Genomic DNA, 21,928 nt, shown 5'->3' with positions numbered 1-21,928 from the left:
AATCTTGAATCTATGTCTGCTAGTGGGAGAGTCAGGAAGAACTAACCATTGTGTCCTATGGATGCTTAGAAATGCTGAAGAGCTGATGGTATCAGGTACCTCAGGACTGGATATAGGATTGGACTGAAAAAAAAAGGAAGAACTGATGAAAGTCTTGAAAGCATCAGACCATTAGATTCCCTTCCTGATTGCACATGACTGACTTTCTCCAACCCATGAAGCCTGGGGTAAAGTTTTCTCACTATGGATACTGAGTGAGACAAGTCCTGAATTGAGGAATACTGACCACACCCAGGGCACGCTGTGATGGGCCACACTACAACTGCAGGAATTACCGGGAAAACTACATGCTGAACTGTGAGAGCCTTGTGACTTTCTTTCCCTGCTTGGTTCTTAAGAATATTCTCATTTGGATCATTTCCCTAGGCAAGAGGTTGGAAAAGTCCTTTCTGGGGAAAAAGACTAGACTAAGAAAAAGTCTTATATACTGAATTGGGGGCTGTCAATGAAATTGCTGCATTTTAATTTGATCATGCTATATTAAATCAAGATAATCATGTATACCGAGCTTCCAGTGATCATTTTAGTGCATCATTTTTTAATGTGAAGAGATAGGCAAAAATCACTTAACTTTCAAGGAAAGCTTTGTAACAGAGAAAGAAAGTAGAGTAGGGGGAGGGGAAGGGAAAGATGAGAAGGGGAGGATAAAGTCAAAAGAAGCGGAGACAACAGGGGCAGAGGAACCCATGTGCACATGTGTGAGCACCCTACATACACACACACACACACACACACTGCTATAACCTGAATATTTGTGTTCCTCTCAAACTCGTATGTTGTAACCTAATCTCCAATGGCTTGATATTTGGAGGTGGGATTTGGGGAGGCAGTTATGTTCTGAGGGTGGATCTCTCAGGAGTCGGATTAGTGCCCTTATAAAAGAGACCTCGGAAAGCTCTTACATTATGTGAGAATCCAGTGGGAAGATAGCCATCTATGAACCAGGAAGTCGGTTCTCACCAGACAGTGGATCTTATGGCAGCTTGATCTCAGACTTCCCAATCTCTAGAATTATAAACCACCTAGTCTTCGGCATTCTTTTATAGAAGCCTGAAACAGCACTCTCTTCTCTCTCTCTCTCTTTCTCTCTCTCTGTCTCTCTCTCTCTCTCTCTCACACACACACACACACACACACACACAAAATCCTACCTTAATTAAAACCCTGGTAGTTTGTACACATGAAATATGAATGAGGGACTATAAAATAAAGAGCAGTCAGATAACTTAAAAAGAGCTCCTAGAAATTAAAAAAAAGAAAAAAAGGTAACATAAATTAAAAGTCAAACAGAAGAGTTAGGAGATAAATTTTAAAATATTTTCTAAGAAGTACAATGAAAATAATTCAGACAAGTTAAAAAGGATAAATTCAGGAGGTCTGATATTCCACTAATTCCAGAAGGAGAGAGCCAAGAAAGGAGATGGGTGGAAATGATCAAAATATACGAATCTTCTTCAGAGCCTCCAGTCTGAAAACCCATTTAAGGTTTCAGCAAGAAATTTCAAGCACCTAACAAAATATATCATCTGGGTAGTTCAAATTTCAAGTCCAAACCAAAGAATCTTTAAAACTCCAAGTTTCTAGGGGCGCCTGGGTGGCGCAGTGGGTTAAGCCGCTGCCTTCGGCTCAGGTCATGATCTCAGGGTCCTGGGATCGAGTCCCGCATCGGGCTCTCTGCTCGGCAGGGAGCCTGCTTCCCTCTCTCTCTCTCTCTCTCTGCCTGCCTCTCCATCTACTTGTGATTTCTCTCTGTCAAATAAATAAATAAAATCTTAAAAAAAAAAAACAAAACTCCAAGTTTCTAAAAAGACACACACACACAAAAAGTGACATGTAAATGATTAGAAATCATAATGGCTTTAAGTAACATTGGAATCTAGAATGAGAACTAACAAGTTGTGTCCTGGTTGTGTAAATAAAGTTTTATTAAAGCACTGTCATGCCCATTTGTTTACAAATATTCTATGGCTACTTTTGAGCTACCACAGCAGAGGTGAATAGTTGCAATAAATATCACACAGACTGCAAAGGCTAAAAATTTAATATCTGGTTCTTTATAGAAGAAAATTTGCCAACACCTGGAAACCTAGAAGACAAATGAATAATATTTTCAAAATTATGAGAAAATATGATTTATAACTGATAATGCAACCCAGCCACACTAAAAATCAATCATGGATGTAGAATAACAGTGTTTGTCAGACCTGTAAATCTTGACTCTTTTACCTCCCAAACACCATTTCTCAGAGTGCTGCTAAAAAAGATAAAGGGGATTTGCAAGGAAATTGTTTAGAGGAAATTTTAGGATAAAATCTGTAGATCAAATAATGCAATTTAAAGTAGATGGATAAAAGATTTAGTAGGGATAGTCCAATGAATAGATAATGTTGCTAAAACATTGGGTAAATGTGTTTAGAGGAAGTTGGAGCAATTGGGATAAATTGTAGGTAAACATAGATTTTAAAGCAAGTACAAAATATATGGCAAGCATATCTGCAGGGAAGCAAAATTTATACAAGAAAGAAAATGGAGGGACGCCTGGGTGGCTCAGTTGGTTAAGCTGCTGCCTTCAGCTCGGGTCACGATCCCAGCATCCTGGGATCGAGTCCCACATTGGGCTCTTTGCTCGGCAGAGAGCCTGCTTCTCCCTCTGCCTCTGCCTGCTACTCTGTCTGCCTCTGCTTTCTCTCTCGATCTCTCTCTCTGTCCGACAAATAAATAAATAAAATCTTTAAAAAAAAAAGAAAGAAAGAAAGAAAATAGATCAGTAGCAAACTTAGCAGGTTACCTGTGAGCAATATCTACCTGGTCATAATAACAGTGAATACTAATTTAACCCAAAAAGGTGATATAACCATAACCACAATTGGAGGTTGAGGATGAGGGAAGAGTGTTTGAGTGTGTGTGTGTGCATGTGTGCACTCAAATATGCTGAATGGCACATAAGACAACTAATATTTCTTTTCCATGTGAGGATTAAATAATTCATAGCAGTATGGTCATGTTATTTTGAAACATGGATGTAAATACACTAAAAAAAAAAGCTAAAAATAATGAAAGTGGTTACTTCTGAGTGGAAATCAGTTGGTGAGGAGACTCAGGAGTGGGGAGACAGAAGGCAGAAGACAGCAATTTATCATTTTGTTTAGTGTATTTGTTTTCCTTTTTATTTATTTTTTAATTTTAAAGATTTATCTATTTACTAGAGTGGAGAGGGGCAGAAAGAGAGAGAGAAAGAATCCCAAGCAGACTCCCCACCTCAAGTAGACTCTCCGCTGAACACGGAGCCTGACACGGGGCTCCATCTCACAACCCCGAGATCATGACCTGAGATAAAACCAAGAGTCCAAAGCTTCACCAAGTGATCCACCCAGGCACTTCTCTTCTTTGTTTTTTAAACTGCAAACCTCAATTACTTTTATAGGAATGAAAGTTAAATCTTAATAAAGAAAAGGGGGAGAGAGAAAGATCTGAGGTCTAACCATTTAATAATTTGAGCCTATTTGAAATTCTTTAATTTTCAGCTTTCATGTACAAAAATCAGTTGTTCGTGGATGATGAAATTTTTTCGGGGTGAAATGTCACCATGTTGTAGATAAAAATTTTCCTCATTTTGATTGCATGTAGCTATTTCAGAACAAAGGAGCAGATCTGAATCATTGAGAATTTGAAAATGGTTCACTTTGGGGCACCTGGGTGGCTCAGTGGGTTAAGCCTCTGCCTTCAGCTCGAGGCATGATCTCAGAGTCCGGAGGTCGAGGCCCATATTGGGCTCTCTGCTTGGCGGGGAGCCTGCTTCCCTCCCTCCCTCTCTTTCTGCCAACTTGTGATCTCTGTCTGTCCGATAAATAAATACAATTTTTTAAAAAAAGAAAAGAAAATGGTTCACCTTCCTAGAAACAGATCACATGTTCAAGGGGAAAGTGGTGAAAATGTGTTCTTTTCTAGCAGTACCAGCAGTTTATAATAAAGACAGTCATTGAACAAATTTTTAGAATGTAAAACTAACTTTAAGGCTGATGGCTTAATGCCAGAAGAAAGTAATAATCTATAATTGAGAGATGAAGATAAATATAAAAATGATAGATATAAAAATTTGCTCATTAGATTCTAAGACTAATCTGACCTACAATTTGAGTATTTCAACATACATTCTTAACCAATGACTGAATGCCCAGGAGCATTAAGAACTGCTGCATCTTTTGTGCACACTTAATAATACACTTCCATGGGTGATCATAATGCAATGCCTATTTTATGGAGGTTCAATCACATACTTTCCTAAAAAAATTTTTATCTCGGGCTATTGGAACTAAAATCCAAAAGGTCACTTTTGGTTTTTTGGTTCTTACTAAAATTCATGGAAACATGGTAGTGCTCTCAGAACAAATTAGAAATATAATTCATTTTGATGTCAAAAAATGATGCATAAATTTCCAGAAATATAAGAAATTATTAGAAGTAGGCAACTTCCAATATCCCCAGCTATGGGAGTGTCTCCAAGTTTTGGAAAAAGCAAATACAATGATAAAGAATCAAGGGGCACCTGAGTGGCTCAGTGGGTTAAGCCTCTGCCTTCGGCTCGGGTCATGATCTCAGGGTCCTGGGATGGAGCCCCACATTGGGCTCTCTGCTCAGCAGGGAGCCTGCTTCCCCCCTCTGCCCACCTGCTGCTCTGCCTACTTGTGATATCTCTCTCTCTCTCTCTGTCAAATAAATAAATTGAAAAAAAAAGAATCAAATATTATCCATAGATAAAATAATGGACAAGGATAGTTGAGAATCAACATCATACTGTAGAAAAGGCAGTTATTTTGGAATATGGTTGTCAGGATTCCTTAGATTTTATTTTATTTCATTTATGATTTTATTTATTTACTTGAGAGAGAGAAAAAGCACAAGAAGTGGGAGGGTCAGAGAGAGAAAAACAGACTCCCCGCTGAGTGGGGAACCTAATATGGGACTCAATCCTGGGACTCCAGGATCATGACCTGAACAAAGGCAGTCACTTAACCAACTGAGCATCCAGGCACCTAGGATTCTTTACATTTTAGAGTTCCATTCTCCTGATTTTTGTATTTTAAGGTTATTTTTGTAAAGTAGATGTGGTCCAACTGCCAGTTACTATACTGAGGATTATTCATAAAGCACAGGAAGTGTTTGGGTCAAATGCGTACCCTTTATTCTTGGTTTGAGCTTCTCCATCTGGTTCCCATGTACTCTTCTTACCATGACAAACTTGAAAAGATATGACGTTGCAAGACTACTCTCACATCTTTCTTGTTTCTTTTTTTTTTTAATTTATTCAAAAAGGTTCAATTGGAAATAGTTTCTCAAGATTGCTGGGGTAGTATTAGAAAGGAATTTGGATAATGAAAAGAAAAAAGCTTAGCAAATGCCCAACACAACCCCTCCACTCCTGCGGCTACCTGACAACCCTCTTCTCCAAGAAATAACCAGCCTAATATTGTATAATTGTTCTATATGCAGCCAGTGTTACAGTGCTCTACTTTGCCTGGAAGGAATGATGGCACAAAGTGAAGATTTATATGAGTTAATGGGCAATAACTAATGGATTGGCCACGTGTTTGGAAAATTGGAAGAATATAATTGGAGAAGCAGTGATAAGAAGTTCTAGAAAAATTTAGGTGAATCTCTCAGACTAAGTCTCCAAATGCTCATCTGAGTCTCCGTCATAAAGGAAGTTCATAAAAATCAGATGGATAAGATGTCCACTCTGATTTTCAGCCAGCCATTTAACTACTGCCATTCTAATGTTTGTTCTATGAGCTTATAAAGAAAGTAGTCATGTTGGCAGGATAGACTCCATGCTTACACTCAAGAGCATATACTTTTCACCAAGGCCAATGTGGTGATTATAACTACTGGGAGTCCAGTTTGCAAGAAAGCAGCCACTAACCTGGGGTCTTAATATAATTTTGTACATCTGTGACCATAGTAGCACATTAATGATGCTTGGAGCTGCTTGCAGTTTATATCCACTGGTATAGATATTGTTATGAATTTGCATTTGTTTACTCTTCATGTCATGACTCTGCATATTGATGAAATTCCCAATACCCTGTAATGATATTCTTTATTTCATTACGTTTGACCAAGGTATTTGGTCTAAACTAAAGAAATAAAGCAAAGTCTCATGTCCATAGAATTAACTGGAGTCATAAAATAGTTTATGTTAGTATTAAATGTTCAGTTATGATTCCACTTGGCACATGTTATACAAAGGGTGATTCCCTAATGTCAGAAAATATGGATTTAGTAATCAAGAAAAATATGTGGAGGGGGCTGATGTTCACTTTATGACACTATGACTCTTGCCATTCAGGTTTCAGTTTTGTTTCCATTTGAGGGATGTGTCCACCAGGGAACAAAGCAATGCGTTCATTGCACTGGGACTACCGGACTACCATGTAGTAATTTTGTCTTTGTCATGAAACTGAGAAAATTGTAAAAAACAAAATTATGGCATTAATAGGGTTATTTGCCCTGCTTATATAGGGGCACTAGGGTCTCTGCAATATGGTGGGGACAGGAAGATGGATGGTAGGAACCTGGGAGACTATTTGGGGTATCAACTTGTTTTAGTATGGCTAGAAGAAACAGTTAATGTAAGAATATTACATTCCTATATATACAATACTGTCAAGCACGGAAATCTCTCAGAATGGAAGTTTGGATTGCATTATAAAACAAATAACTTCTACCAGCTGGGATACTGGCTAAAGGCCATGAGAATCTGTAGAAGAAAGAAATAAGAAAAAGCTTCATGACCAGTAGCAGAAATTATGGAATTAACCTTTACCATTATTTTCTTCCTTGTGTGTTACGTACACATCTCTCCATTTTAAATCAAAATCTCTTCTTTTCCTTCATTTATCCCACTATTTTATAAAAGATGATTAAACTTTCCATTTAGTTTCTAGGCTATAGAATATTGAGATGGGATCATGAAGGAACTAGAAGAGGAAAAGGACAATGACAGAAACTGAACTTGGATCTGGATGAACTTCGATTGTCTCTTTGGGAGAATTGATGAATTTTGTCATACAAGAATATTGTTGGCAGTGTATATGTGACTGTTCAGATATATAGATATTGTGTAGCAAAGATGTGGGCTATAGCAGAATTTTTTTCATTGTTAATACAGCATATATATATATATATATATATATATATATATATATATATATTTAATTTTAATCAGCCTCCTATTCACTCTCAAATAATTACTTCTTCTCTACTAAATATGGTCTGTGGGTCTGTTTTAGTGTTCATAACTCCCCTTAGCCAAGGGAGAGCACATGACCCAAGAGAGGTGACTTGGATGCCCCAATCTTGGTCAATAAGGTTGTATTTGGAAATAGATTTCATCAATGGTGGTGGTATTGTAATGGCTTAATTTTCTATGTTATAGCTTGGTTTGTTTCCTACACAATTCCTGCACTGGACTTCCTACCTTCAAACTGTGTTGCAAGACTTTTTCTTTTTTTTTTTTTTTCTTCTTCTTCTTTTCTTTGTTTGTTTCAGTAGTATAATTTAGTGATTCATCACTTACATACAACACCCAGTGCTCATTACAACAAATGCCCTCCTCAATGCCCATCACCCATTTAGCCCAACCCCCCACCTCCCCTTCAGCCACCCTGTTTGTTTCCTAGGGTTCAGTGTCTCTTATGGTTTGCCTCCTTCTCAATATTCATCTTATTTTATTTTTCCTTCCCTTTCCCAATGATCCTCGGTTTCGTTTCTTAAATTCAACATATGAGTGAAATCATATGGTATTTGTCTTTCTCTGACTTATTTCACTTAGCATAATACCCTCTAGTTCCATCCATGTCATGACAGAGGGCAAGATTTTATCCTGTTTGATGGCTGACTAATATCTATATCTTTCTATATATTTCTATATCTTTCTACCTGTATCTATCTATATATCTATATACCATATCTTTATCCATTCATCATTTGATGGACACTTGGGATCTTTCCATAGTTTGGCTATTATTGACAACGCTGCTATAAACATCCAGGTGCATGTACTCCTTCAAATCCGTATTTTTGTATCCTTTGAGTGAATACCTAGTAGTACAATTGCTGGATTGTAGGTTAGGCCTGTTTTTAACTTTTTGGGGAAACTTCATACTACTTTCCAGAGTGGCTGCAATACCAGTTGGCATTCCTTACATGCCCAACAACACTGCAAGAGGATTCCCCTTTCTTTACATCTTCCCCAACATCTCTTGTTTTCTAAGCTGTTAATTTTAGCCATTCTAACAGGTGTGAGATGTATCTTGTTATAGTTTTGATTTGTATTTCCCTGATGACAAGTGATGTTGAGCATCTTTTCATGCGTCTGTTAGCCATCTGGATGTCTTCTTTGGAAAAATGTTTATTCATATTTTCGGCCCATTTATTAACTGGATTATTTGGTTTTGGGGGGAGCTAGGTAAGTTCTTTATAGATTTTGGATACTAGCCTTCTATCTGATAAGACATTTGAAAATATCTTCTCCCATTCTGTCAGTCGCCTTTTAGTTTTGTTGATTGTTTACTTTGCTGCACAGAAGATTTTTGTCTCGAAGAAGCCCTAATAGTTCATTTTTTCTTTTGTTTCTCTTGCTCCTGGCAACCTGTCTAGTAATAAGTTGCTACAGTCAAGGTGAAAGAGGTTACTGCCTGTGGTGACCTCTAGGATTTTAATGGAGTCCTGTGTCACATTTAGGTCTTTCATCCATTTTGAATCTATTTTTGTGTGATGGTGTAGGAAAGTGGTCCAGTTTCATTTTTCTGCATGTGGCTTTCCAATTTTCCCAACACCATTTCTTGAAGAGACTGTCTTTTTTTCCATTGAATATTCTTTCCTGTTTTGTCAAATATTAGTTGACTATATAGTTGTGGTTCCATTTCTGGGTTCTCTATTCTGTTCCCTTGATCTTTGTGTCTGTTTTTGTGCCAGCACCATCCTGTCTTGATGATTACAACCTTGTAATACAGCTTGAACTCCAGAATTGTGATGTCTGCCACTTCTCTTTTCTTTCTCAACATTACTTTGGCTATTTGGGGTCTTTTCTGGTTCCATACAAATTTTAGAATTCTTTGTTCTAGCTCTATAAAATGCTGATGTTATTTTGATCAAGATTGCTTTGAACTTGCAGATTACTTTGGCTAGTATAGACATTTTAACCATATCTGTTCTTCCAATCCATGAGCATGGAATGTTTTTCCATTTCTTTGTGTTTCAAGATTATAATAACCTTCCAATAACTTCTTTTTTGTTTAGATTAGCTGGAGAATCTTATGTTATAGTCTCTGGAAAATTAAAAGGGTAGGTATTATAAAAGCACACTGAAAATATATGAAATATCATACAAAGGCATTAATATTATAATGGTTAGTATGACTATAATTTTTGTCATTATTTAGATCCAGTCACATTGATTCATGATATTTTTCTCTTTGAATCATTAAAAAAAATTGCAGGTGAGAAATGATGCTATAAGTCACCAAGTATAATACTCTAAACATATCCTTTATTATGGGGAAGTTTAAAAAAATACAGCAACAGAAAAAAACCCTTTGATATCATGGTTTCTATCTATATGAATGAATATTGAATATTAAAATATGTATTTTATAAATGTTTTAAAATAATACATTTTTAAAGTTATCTTTGCTTATTGATGCCATAAGAAGAAGTGGTAAATGTGATAGAAATATCAGTGAACTAAGAATCAGAAAACCTAGAATCAAAATTCAGCTTCACATCTGTGTGAGTGAGCCCTTTCAGTCACAATATTCTTCACTTTTATAATGAGAATGATAATCCCTATTCCCAGGGTTGCGATGATCATTAAGTGAGACATTTTAGATGAAAATATTTGCAAAACATAAAGCAGCATAAATGAGTAATTCTTGTTAATAATTAATAGACTTTTTAGTATATTTCAACTTGTTGTTCAGAAAGCCAACCAAAGTAAGACAACATTCATCATTTCATCCAAAAAATATTTACTAAGTTATTACTATATGTCTGGCAGTATTCTCACTACTAAAGATAATGCAGCAAGCAAAACAGGCAAGGTTTCTGCTCTCATGAAGCTTATGCTAATAGCCAGAGAGACAGAAACTAAGCAAGTTGTAAATGAATGAGGAAAGGATTATTTCAGATTTTTTTTCTTGTTGTTAATACAATAAAACAAAGTGAAATGAAATAGGGGATTTGGATAGTTAGTTCAGGCTACGTCTCCAAGAGACGGCTGTCAGAATTGTTTGGAGCCAGCAGCAGAAGTCAAGAATTATCTGTGGACATGCTTAAGTACTTTGTTATGTCAGGGAAGAACATGATTTTGAAGGAGAGATTTAGGCTCAGATATAAATTTGGGAATTTTCAGCACCTGGAAGTTGCCTAAAGCCATTGGAAAGCATGAAACACATTACAAAAATCAGAAATTATTCCAGGTGTGAGCCTTGGGGAACTCATGTATTTAGAGATCGGGTAGAGGAGAAGAAATTGCAGAAGAGACTAAGAGTAAATGGCCAGAGAGGTAAAGGTGAAACTTCAAGGAGTATGAAGTCATGGGGCAAGAGAAAAGAGTGTTTCTAGAAGGAGTAAGTGATCAGTTGTGTAAAATACTTTTAAGGGTTTGAGTACTACGAGGAAAGAAATGTGATCATTGGACGTGACAGTATGGAAGATATTGGTGAGCCCAAAAGCAATTACTGGCGTGTTAGCTGTCTGAGGAATGCATGGGAATTTATTAAAATTGGATTACTAGTGTCGCCTGAGAGCTCAGTTTTTCAAGGTGGTTAAGAGATGGAAGCTGGGCAAGTCAGACTGAAAAATAATTAAAGGCATGAGAGGGACCATGAATGGAAGGTAGTGTTGATGAAAATATGAGGAACACTGAGAAAGCATCATTCATGTTTATATGCTGGAGGAGAAGGACTCTTGGGACATAATAAGAGAAAATTAAGTTACTACTTTGTGCCATGTATTTCCAGATGTTCTATTTAATTCTTATAATCCTATGAGATATGTTGGAATATGTCTAATTACTTGATGTAAAAAAAAGGAAAGTAACACGTGAACAAAATCTAAAAGACCATCCCAGTTCAAAACACTGTACAAAATTATATGTCCCTACTCTTCTTTTTGAGAAAAGAGGGAAAAAAATCACAAGTGTGTGAAAGATTTAACAGATTCCAACAAGCAGATCAGTCACTTGCATCAGTGAGAGCCTCTTTCCTTGGAAGAAAGATAATGCAAAAACATTTTATAAATTTCATTGTCAAATTGTGGTGAAAGGCACAGGTTTTTGTCCAGAGTTCTGGCTCTGTCATTTCATATGCAGAGAATTTTGCTCTGTAGCTTTGAGATTCCTCCCACTAAAAGAGAGAGATAATTTCCTTGCCTCTTGACTCTAAATTTAAGTATGTGATGTAAGAATTGATGATGTGTCAGTTCCCAGAATAGGCCTTAAGAGACCGTGCATGTTTTTGCTTGTCCCCTTGCATTTTTTCCATTACCATGAAATGACCACGTGTGGGCTGGCTCATAGGTCCCAGCAAGAGGAGGAGAGACACATGGAACAAAGTAGAATGAAGCTAGGTTATTTCACCCTTGTCTGCCAACCAAATCCAAGTCCCAGACCCTTAAGTGAGCTCAACCAAATCCAGCCTACATCTCTGTGATGTTACTAAGGTTTTATAAACCCCAGGTTTTTTGTCTGTTAAATATGAATAATCTAAAGTATAATGTATGAAAATTTATATGAAACATAGCATCTAATGAAAATATTTTTACCATTATTATTTAATAGAAATAATATTCTTAATGAGATTGAGAAAAAAGTCAGTTGCTGTGGGGATGGCAAATACAATAGTAAATAAAATAGTGCAATAAAAGTAGTGAGTAAAAGTTTGGATACTGAAGAAAAATCCAATTTAATTTTGTGTTGGGTTAAGTGAAATCTCAAAAATTTAATCAGAGAAAAAGCCATTATGAAAAGGAGAGTATAATAAGAGAAAACACAAAGCCTATAAAGACAGATCCAGTAGATCCAAAGAGTATACAAGAGGAATTCTAATTGTCAAGAACTAAGGCAAAATAGAAAAACATAATCAAACACATATTAAATTAGTTGACCTCAAATGTAGACTCTCCCATCTTCACAATTATAGGACTTACTAAACAGCAGATATTTCTGAACTTTTTATTATTGAAAATTGCAAACCTATGCAAAAGTAGACAGAATAGGTTATTGAACTCCCATCTACCCTTCACCCAGCTACAATTATTAACCCTTGGCTAATCACATTTCATGTACACCCAAACCAGTTTCATCTTCCAATTTACTTGGAAGCAAATCTCAAACACCATTTCATTTCCTCTATAAATATTTCAGTTTTATTTCTAAAACAGAAACTTTTTAAAAGTATAAGCATTATCATACTTAAATTTTAATTTTTTTAAAGATTTTATTTATATATTTCACAAAGAGAGAGAGATCACAAGTAGGCAGAGAGGCAGGCAAAGAGAGAGGGGGAAGCTGGCTCCCTGCTAAGCAGAGAGCCCGATGCGGGGCTCAATCCCAGGACCCTGAGATCATGACCTGAGCCGAAGGAAGAGCTTAACCCACTGAGCCACCCAGGCAACCCTTAAAATTTAATTTTTAATAGCTCTTTAATATCATTAAATATTAAATCTATTGTTTTAATTTATATTAGTCTCAATATTATAAAATATTTTTGCCACTTACTTGAATCAAGTTCCGAAGGAGGTCCTCACAGAGGAATTGCTTAATATGTGTCTGAAGTGCCTTTTGTATAGATTTCCAATCTACTTCTTTGTTTTTATGATTATTTGTTGAAGAAGCAAAGTTTTTGTTTTTTATCCTACAGTTTCCTGGTCTGAATTTTGCAAATTACTTTCCTGGTGTGTTCAATATAAAAGATCTTCTAACCTCTGAATTTCTTAAATGTTAATATATGGACCTAGAAGGTTGAACGGGAAAAAAAAAAAAAAAAGGTTGTGTTCTTTCCTTTTTTCTTTCTTTCATTTTGTTTTGTTTTGTTTTGCAAGGCCACTTCATGAATAGCATTGTGTTTCTATCAAGAAGCATATAGTGTCTGGGTTTTTGTCTTTTTGTGATATTACAAACAGTTGATGATCAATGCCTAGATCCATTATGGTTTGAAAATAGTGATACTATAATTTTACTATTTATTCTGCAGTTATTAGTTAAAATACTTTTCTAAAAAATTTCCCTCATTGCTATCTGGTTACCCAGAGGCAGAGATGTGGAAAGGCAGAATAAATGTATAATTCTTTCTTTTTTTAAAAAAGCTTGAGTAAGGGGCACCTGAGTGCCTCAGCTGGTTAATTGCTGACCCCTGGTTTTAGCTCAGGTCATGATCTCCAGGTCATGAAATCAAGCCCCGCATTGGGCTCTGCAATCAGTGTGGAGTCTGCTTGAGACCTCTCCCTCTCCTTCTCCCCATCCCAATTGTACGCTCAATCTCTCTCTCTCTTTCTCAAATAAATAAATAAATAAATAAATATTTTTAAAAAATAAAATTATGAGTAACATCCTATAAACTTGATTTTTTAATCACAGACACTTTAAACATTTATGAAGAGTTTCACACTACTTTGTTTATTATCTTATTAATCCTAAAAATCTCCATCTTCTCTATGAGCCTCTTTAGGTTGACTTTTGAGTATTTTGATGTGACCGTAGTAGTGTTAAAGAGTTTCTTTGCTCTCTGGTATGACACAGTATCATGGTAAATCTTGTAAAAATTTGCTGCAGCATGGAATCAGCCACTTCTCCAAAAGAGCCCTGATTCCTTTCAGTGGGAAATAGTATTTGGTTAATGTAATCTAGGTACTAAGCACATTTGTTATAAATGGGTTGGTCATTCTCTCTTGGCCTTTTTGGTATTCAGAGTTAGGGAATGCTTTTTTCAAAGGAAAACTCATGGGGCTCCTGGGTGGCTCAGTGAGTTAAGCCTCTGCCTTCAGCTCAGGTCATGATCTCAGGGTCCTCAGGGTCCTAGGATCAAGCCCCACATTGAGCTCTCTGCTCAGCAGGGAGCCTGCCTCCCCCTCTCTCTCTGCTGTCTACTTGTGATCTCTCTCTCTGTCAAATAAATAAATAAAATCTAAAAAAGAGAGAGAGGGAGAATATATTACAAATTTGCACTGGCATTTTTAATTGCAATTCAAGACTATAAGAGATTTTACCTCATCATTTCAATATTATATTTGTACTCCCCATTCTCATGCTGAGAATCCTGCTTCTCAATAATATGGAAGAATTATAGAATAAAAGTATCACGTTCATATTTTTTGTCCCAAAATACACCCACAGCAGATTCACCCCAACAATGCCAACATTTTCACCTCCATATGATTACAAAAAAATCTGTTTTTAATTTTTTTTACTTCTTGAGATATATCCTGCTAGCGATATACAAATTATTGTTCTTTTAAGTCCATTGGACCAATCTCTGGGCCATCAACTAAATATACATTGTTTATTCTCCCAAATTTTATTTTCATTTTTTAAGGATTACTTTAAAATATTTCTACTTATAATTATGTAAAATCTAAAAATCAAGATATATCCAAGGAAATGTAAACTCTTTATATGCTTTCTCTCCTTTTAAAGGAAACCATAGTTTTCATTTTATAGTTTAGTTTAGTATTGTTTTCTTTTATATATAATATATAATAATGGTCGTACCCTTCCTTTCTGACCTGAATGATAGCATTCTGTATGCAATTTTCTCCACCTTGTTTTTTAATTATTTTTTAAACTATATTTTTTGGAGGTCACTCCATAGTAACATCTAGAAATATCCCTTACTCCATTTTAGAGTTGCATACCACTCTTTGTGGATATACCCATACTTTCTTTAATTAACTCTATTGAAAGACATTTAGGTTTTACAAGATGATAATCTCACAATAAATAGCTTTGTGTAAATGACTTCATACTTTTGCCAGGGTATCTTTGGGAAAATTCCTAGAAGTAGAATTGCTGGTCAGAAGGTAATATATAAATAATTTCACTAAACAGTAACAAATTATCTGCCAGAGAAGTTATGCATTGTTATTCAAAAGAGCAATATATGAGAGACAATTTCCCTATAGCATCATTGACAGAGAATTTTGTCAAACTTTTGGATTTTATTTTTTTTTAAGATTTTATTTATTTATTTGAGAGAAAGAGAGTGAGAGAGAGCATGAGAGGGGAGAAGGTCAGAGGGAGAAGCAGGCTCCCCGCAGAGCTGGGAGCCTAATGCAGGACTGGATCCCAGGACTCCAGGACCATGATCTGAGCCTAAGGCAGTTACTTAACCAACTGAGAAACCCAGGAGCCCCAAACTTTCAAATTTTAATAGCAGGAAAAATTAATAAAAATGACATACAGAGAATAAATCTTGGTAAAAAGTGAATATCCAGAACAAAAAGAAAACCTACACACATTTTTTGCAGATGGCAAAACTCCCTCCCAGCCTTTTAAAACTAAAACAAATTTCCTAACAAGGAGTTAAAAACCACACACACACATACCCACACACTGTGCCATTAAATTCCCCATAACACTAAATGAGGGAAACACTGGCATAGTTTCTTCAGCTTTAAGAGGATAATTGTCACCAAAGTATTCTATAAACTATGAATTTATATTCTTAAGTGAAGGCTTTATAAAGGAATTTTAGACAGCAATAATTTAGAAAGTAGACAGTCTAAATAGCCTTCCTGGAAAAAAATGACCAAAAAACATTCTCTAGCTACTTAATAAATGAAACCAAATAAATGTATAAGTTATACAGAAAATTTGAGTTCCAAAAAAACTGTTTCCATAATTATGAACTAATGTGTCAAGATGTTATTTTATCAAGAAAAGATACAGTAAGAAAAAAGAAAATAATTTGAGTATAAAATTTCCAGATTATTCTAATGAAAACAAAGAGTATAGAATGAAAGAAGTAAATGTAGCCTAAATTTTTTTATCCTGCTGATGAGAGGTTTCTTTTCTTTGATTGTAATAGAGAAATAACAGCTCAATTTCTGAAAGTCAATTTAAGGGTAAATTTTAAACTACTTGACCAAAAAATGTTAAGAAAACTTGAGTAGTATAGAATTATTATAAAAGAAAAATAAAACAAGAAAGTGAAAGAAAACATAAACACCAAAAAACAAAATAAAATCAAAGTCAGGACTCTATGCAATTTATTCTTAATATACTTGAGACAAAAATTATTCACAAAGGAATATTAAAAACAAAAGATTGCACATAAATAATAGTGAATATTTATTATATTTTCTGATTATCTAGCATTTTTGAAAGCCTTTCTATGTTTGCAGAATTTCCTACTTAAGTATTCTGCTTCCTCAAAGTAATGATTCTGGTTGAATCCTCAAACAGAAAAATCATTTTGTCAGCCTCTCTTGCACTTAAGGCACAAGGGTGTGATGTAGGTAAATCCGATTAAATTCACTGGTGCCTGACTGTGATTCAGAAGTGAGCAACATAAGAAAAGGAGGCTCCATGAAGAATCCTTTTTACTAGCCACACTAGTCAGTTCAATACTTAAACCTTTGGCTTTTAGGGATGAATTGCCTCCAGGACTGAATTCCTGGCACAGAAGTGTGTTTAGTGTCAGATGCAAATAAAGTCTTATCACTGGCAGTCATATAAATTTGAGTATCAAGTTCTCAGTGTTGGTGGCAGTGGCTATTCCCTCATTGGGCCAGTTTTGATATGGTTGTGGGCATAATTTCTGGAATCTTAACCTTTAGCCTTTTCCTCCATCCCTCTCAAAAATTTGTCAACTGTCCAAATCTTTATAATAAACTCATTTTCTTCTTAATCTATCAGAATTGGCTTCTTTTGCTTGCAACCAATAACCCTGACTTATATAGAGTATGACTCCAGAGTCTTATTAGAAAACAGAACTGCAGTAAATAGGTGTCTGGAATTGGTTATCTGATCTGAATCAGGCCAAAATCTCTGAAATCCAGCCAATATAAAAGGCTCTTCACAAGCAGCCTGAAACAGCTTTCTAATTTTCATCAGCGGGCACCTGCAATGAAGTAGTCACATAAGGCAAGTCTTTGAGGGAACCAGAGCCATAGCCAGAGAGTCATATGCAGGAACATAAAGAATTCAAGGAACATAGAACAAGTGTTTGATTCTAATGGTGCTTGACAACCTAAAAAGAATTACAAACTCAAAATCTGAAATCCATTCTTCAAGAGAGAGAAGGTATGCCATGGAATTTCTCTGCTAAAGAAAAATATATTATTAATTGTGTCAGAGGGCTGAGATACCTAAAATCAAATTCAAATTTTGATCCTGCACTGGCTGTTATTTTGCAGTTAAATTCACAGTCATAGCAGGTCGCTTGTGTGAAAGTTGGGGCTTTGGGAAGGAATCTGAAGACTTATAGAAATAGGAATTTGAAATGGATTGCTCATATACAATACATTCATTTACTCCCCTGCATTTCCCAAGAGTCCTTTAAAAAGGACTCTTCAAAAATGCATTGGTGGAAAAGTAGAAATTAAGATTAAAATTAAAATTAAACATTTTAGGGTGCCTGGGTGGCTCAGTGGGTTAAGCTGCTGCCTCCGGCTCAGGTCATGATCTCAGGGTCCTGGGATCGAGTCCCACATAGGGCTCTCTGCTCAGCAGTGAGCCTGCTTCCCTCTCTCTCTCTCTTTGCCTGCCTCTCTGTCTACTTGTGATCTCTCTCTGTCAAATAAATAAATAAAATCTTTAAAAAAAAAAAAAGAAATTAAACATTTTAAACTGCACTAAAAATAATAAAACATCTAGGAATAAACTTAACCAAGGATGTAAAAGAACTGTACTCTGGAAACTATAAAGCATTGATGAAAGAAAATGAAGGCAACAGAAACAAGTAGAAAGATATTTCATGCTCATGGATTAGAAGAAAATATTAAAATATCCCTATTGCCAAAACAATCTACAGATTTAATACAATCCCTATCAAAATATCAAGAGCATTTTTCACAAAACTAGAACAAACAATCCTAAAATCCATGTAGAACTACAAAAAACCTCAAGAAGCCAAAGCAATCTTGAAAAACAAGAACAAATCTGAAAGTAACCCAATCCCAGATTTCGACATATACTACAAAGCTTGGGTAATCAAAACAGTACGGTACTGGCACAAAAACAGACACAGATCAAGGGACCAGAGTAACAAAGCCAGAAATAAACCCACAATTTTATGGTCAATTAATCTTCAACAAAAGGGACAAGAATATGCAATGGGAAAAAGACAGTCTCTTCAACAAGTAATGATGGAAGAAAAAAACAAATAGTGTTGGGAAAACTGGACAGCTACCTGCAAAACAATGGAATGAAATTGGACCACTTTCTTACACCATACACAAAAATAAACTCAAAATGGATTAAGGACCTAAATTTGAGACCTGAAACCATAAAAATCCTTGGTGAAAACACAGGCAGTAATTTCTTTGACATTGGCCATAGCAAAATTTTTCTAGACATGTCTCCTAAAGCAAGGGAAACAAAAGCAAAAATAAACTATTGGGACTGCATCAAAATAAAAAGCTTCCAAACATTAAAGGAGATAATCAACAAAACTAAAAGGCAACCTACTGAACAGAAGATATTTTCAAATGACACATCTGATTAGGCATTAATATCCAAAATATGTAAAGAACTTATGTGACTCAACATACACATAAAACAAATAATCCAATTTAAAAGTGGGCAGAAAACATGAATGTCCTTTCTCCAAAGAAGACATCCAGATGGCCAACAGATACATAAGATGCTCAACATCACTCATCATCAGGGAAATGCAAATCAAAACCACAGTGATATATTACTTCACGCCTATCAGAATGGCTAAAATTGAAAGCAAAAGAAACAACAAATATTGGGAAGAATATGACAAAAAGAACCTTCATGCACCGTTGGAGAACACATACTGATGCAGCGCTCTGGAGAACAGTATGGAAGTTCTTCAAAAAATTAAAAATAGGGGCACCTGTGTGGCTCAGTGGGTTAAAGCCTCTGCCTTCAGCTCCAGTCGTGGTCCCAGGGTCCTGGAATTGAGCCCTGCATCGGCTCTCTGCTCAGTGGGGAGCCTGCTTCCCCCTCTCTCTGTCTCTGCCTGCCTCTCTGCCTACTTGTGATCACTGTCTGTCAAATAAATAAATAAAATCTTTAAAAAAAATAAAAAATAGAACTATCCTGTGATCTAGGAATCACACTACTGGGTATTTACCCAAAGACAATAAAACCAGTAATTGGACAAGATATATGCACTCTATATTTACTGAAACATTATTTACACTAGCCAAGTTATGGAAGCAGTCCAAATGTCCATCAATAGTTGAATGGATAAAGAAGAGGTATGTGTATATGTATGTATGTATGTGTGTATATATATACACACACTCACCCATAAAAAAGAATGAAGTCTTTCCATTTGTGACAACATGAATAGATCTAGAAATATAATGCTAAGCAAAATAAGTCAATGATAGAAAGACAAATACCACATGATTTCACTCATATGTGACATTTAAGAAACACAACAAATAAAGAAAGGAAAAAAAAAAAAAAGAAACAAACCAAAACCAGATTCTTAACTGTACTGAACAAACTGATGGTTACCAGAGGGATGTGGGTGGGGAGATCAGTGAAATAGGTGAAGGGGATTAAGATTACACTTATCCTGATGAGCACTGAGTAACATATAGGATTGTTGAATCACTGTATTATGTACCCGAAACTAATATAATACTGTCTGTTAGCTTTACTGGAATTAAAAAAGAAAATGCATTAGTGAGAGCTGTCCTGTCATTTTTGATAAGTGTTCTGGAAACTGTTTTCTGTTGACTTGGGATGATAGTAGGAGACACTGCTATTGAAATGGAATGCTTCATTTAAAATGCTAAGATGGGGTCCTGGAGTGGTAGATCCCTTCTAGCAGCCCTTAAATGTCAGAGGCACAGACATGGCTACAATAACTGATAAAAGGTTAGATGTGGTCATCAGAAGCTTTAAGTCACAGTCAAATATGGTGGTGGGTTATTGATTATTGATCCCTGGGTCCCGCCCCCACCCCGCCAAAATAAGAAGTCTACCAGTATCCTACTTGATTTTTTTAACCTAAAAAGAAGAGTCTAGTGAAAAGAAATCTGACTTAAGAGCCGTGGCTTTTCACCCAAATCTCAAATCTTCATCTATTCACAGACTAGAGCCCTTGAAAAAAACGGATAGATTTTTGAGGAAAGGGCAGGTGCAAATCTCACAAGTATGTACCAAAAAAAAAAAAAAAAAAAAAAAAAAAAAGTCTCTCCCAAAATGTTATATGGTCATTTACCCAAGTAACTACATACTGGGAAAAGAGAAATGACCAGACTTTTCAGGCTTTGTTGGAAATGGACTTGAACAGACATGAATCCTTGGGTTCCAGGTATCACCTCTGTCCACCAGTCAGAATGAAGGCTTAATTAAGTAGATCAAATGAAAGGAATTTTGACCAACTTCATTGATGCCTCATTCATGCCTCAAAACTATTGTCTGGCTATTCTCTTAAGTTCTGGGTATATAATTGTTATAAATATACTTAGAAAATTTTAACAGTGCCTTTTCAAATCTTTGAGTGACAGATACGATACTAGGAACCATGTAAAAGCCCCTCAAATTTCCTCTTTCACCAACATTGCAAACCAAGAGCAAATTTATTACCAAGAGATCTTGATAAGACAAATGCAAAATGCGTGCCAGAAGACTGGAGTTCAATTCTATGAAAACAGAGGTGTTTGCTGCCTTCTTACAATTTCTGAGGTCCAGCAGTCTGGGTCTTGCTGGAAAGTCTCTGTAAAGATAAAGGACAAGCTGCTATAACTTGGATTTTGGAGGCAACATATATTGCAATTGAAAGAGTTATTTCATTTATTATTGTTTATTTATGAATAAATTACCGGAAAATCCTGAAGCTAAAGAGAAGGAGCTAGCACCTAGTTCTAGACTTCTTTTTCTAATTTGAACTTGGAGGAAAATTAACCAATTTTAGAGGCAGATCTTAAAATAGGGAGAGTTTGACAACTGAGGCAAGTTCAAAAGGTGTAACAATCCTGGGTGTGATCCAAGTATCATGAGACTCAGTTTGACAATGGCAAGGAATTTACTTGGCATGAATATTCTAGAATTTGATTTGTCAATAAATTTTTCTCCACAAAAAGAACCAAATGGTGTGCATCAAGTCTCAAGAGCAGGGCCATGAGAGGGTATGAGAGAGAAAGAGAGAGAGAGAGAGCTGGAGGTTCTCAATAGTCTTCCCCCCAAAAAAACAAATGTTTATTATGAATGATAAAAGCAACAGAAATTATTATAGTATATTTTAGAGAAATTATTATAGTGTATTTTAGAGAAATTGCTAATTTATGGTAGATATAAAAATACATTGCTAGATAATAAAGTTTTTGAGCCCTTATTCTTAGACAGATTTTCTACAAAAGTTCCATGAACTTTGAGTAATACTTTGGATAAAAATATCTAGCATTATGACACACAGTCAAATTTAATCATTCCTTTTCTTAGCATTTTTTCTAATCACTTGTATTGTTATGTTTAATTTTATGTCCTATTCATGAATATACATATGATTTGGCTTTTTATGTCAATAACTACTTAAATTTGATTCCTTTAATTTCAGGGTTGTGATAAATTGGAATTGGAATAAAATGAAAGTTGCCATTGGTACATATTTATCACTATTTAAAAAATGCAAATATAAAGAACATTGGAAACATAAAACACTCA

At 35.6% G+C, this 21,928-nt stretch overlaps 1 long non-coding RNA gene across 1 annotated transcript in view; it reads left to right on the top strand.

Annotated features, from left to right (window-relative positions):
• Positions 1–21,928, top strand: part of LOC116592955 — a 99,785-nt gene that overhangs the window by 77,577 nt on the left and 280 nt on the right. Inside the window, exon 2 of the long non-coding RNA XR_004286675.1 lies at positions 9,361–9,405. This is a non-coding gene — a long non-coding RNA (uncharacterized LOC116592955). The remainder of the gene's footprint in view (positions 1–9,360; positions 9,406–21,928) is intronic.

The sequence above is a fragment of the Mustela erminea genome, chromosome 1 (assembly GCF_009829155.1).
Source record: "Mustela erminea isolate mMusErm1 chromosome 1, mMusErm1.Pri, whole genome shotgun sequence".
NCBI lineage: Eukaryota > Metazoa > Chordata > Mammalia > Carnivora > Mustelidae > Mustela > Mustela erminea.
This window is presented reverse-complemented; position numbering and strand designations above follow the sequence as displayed.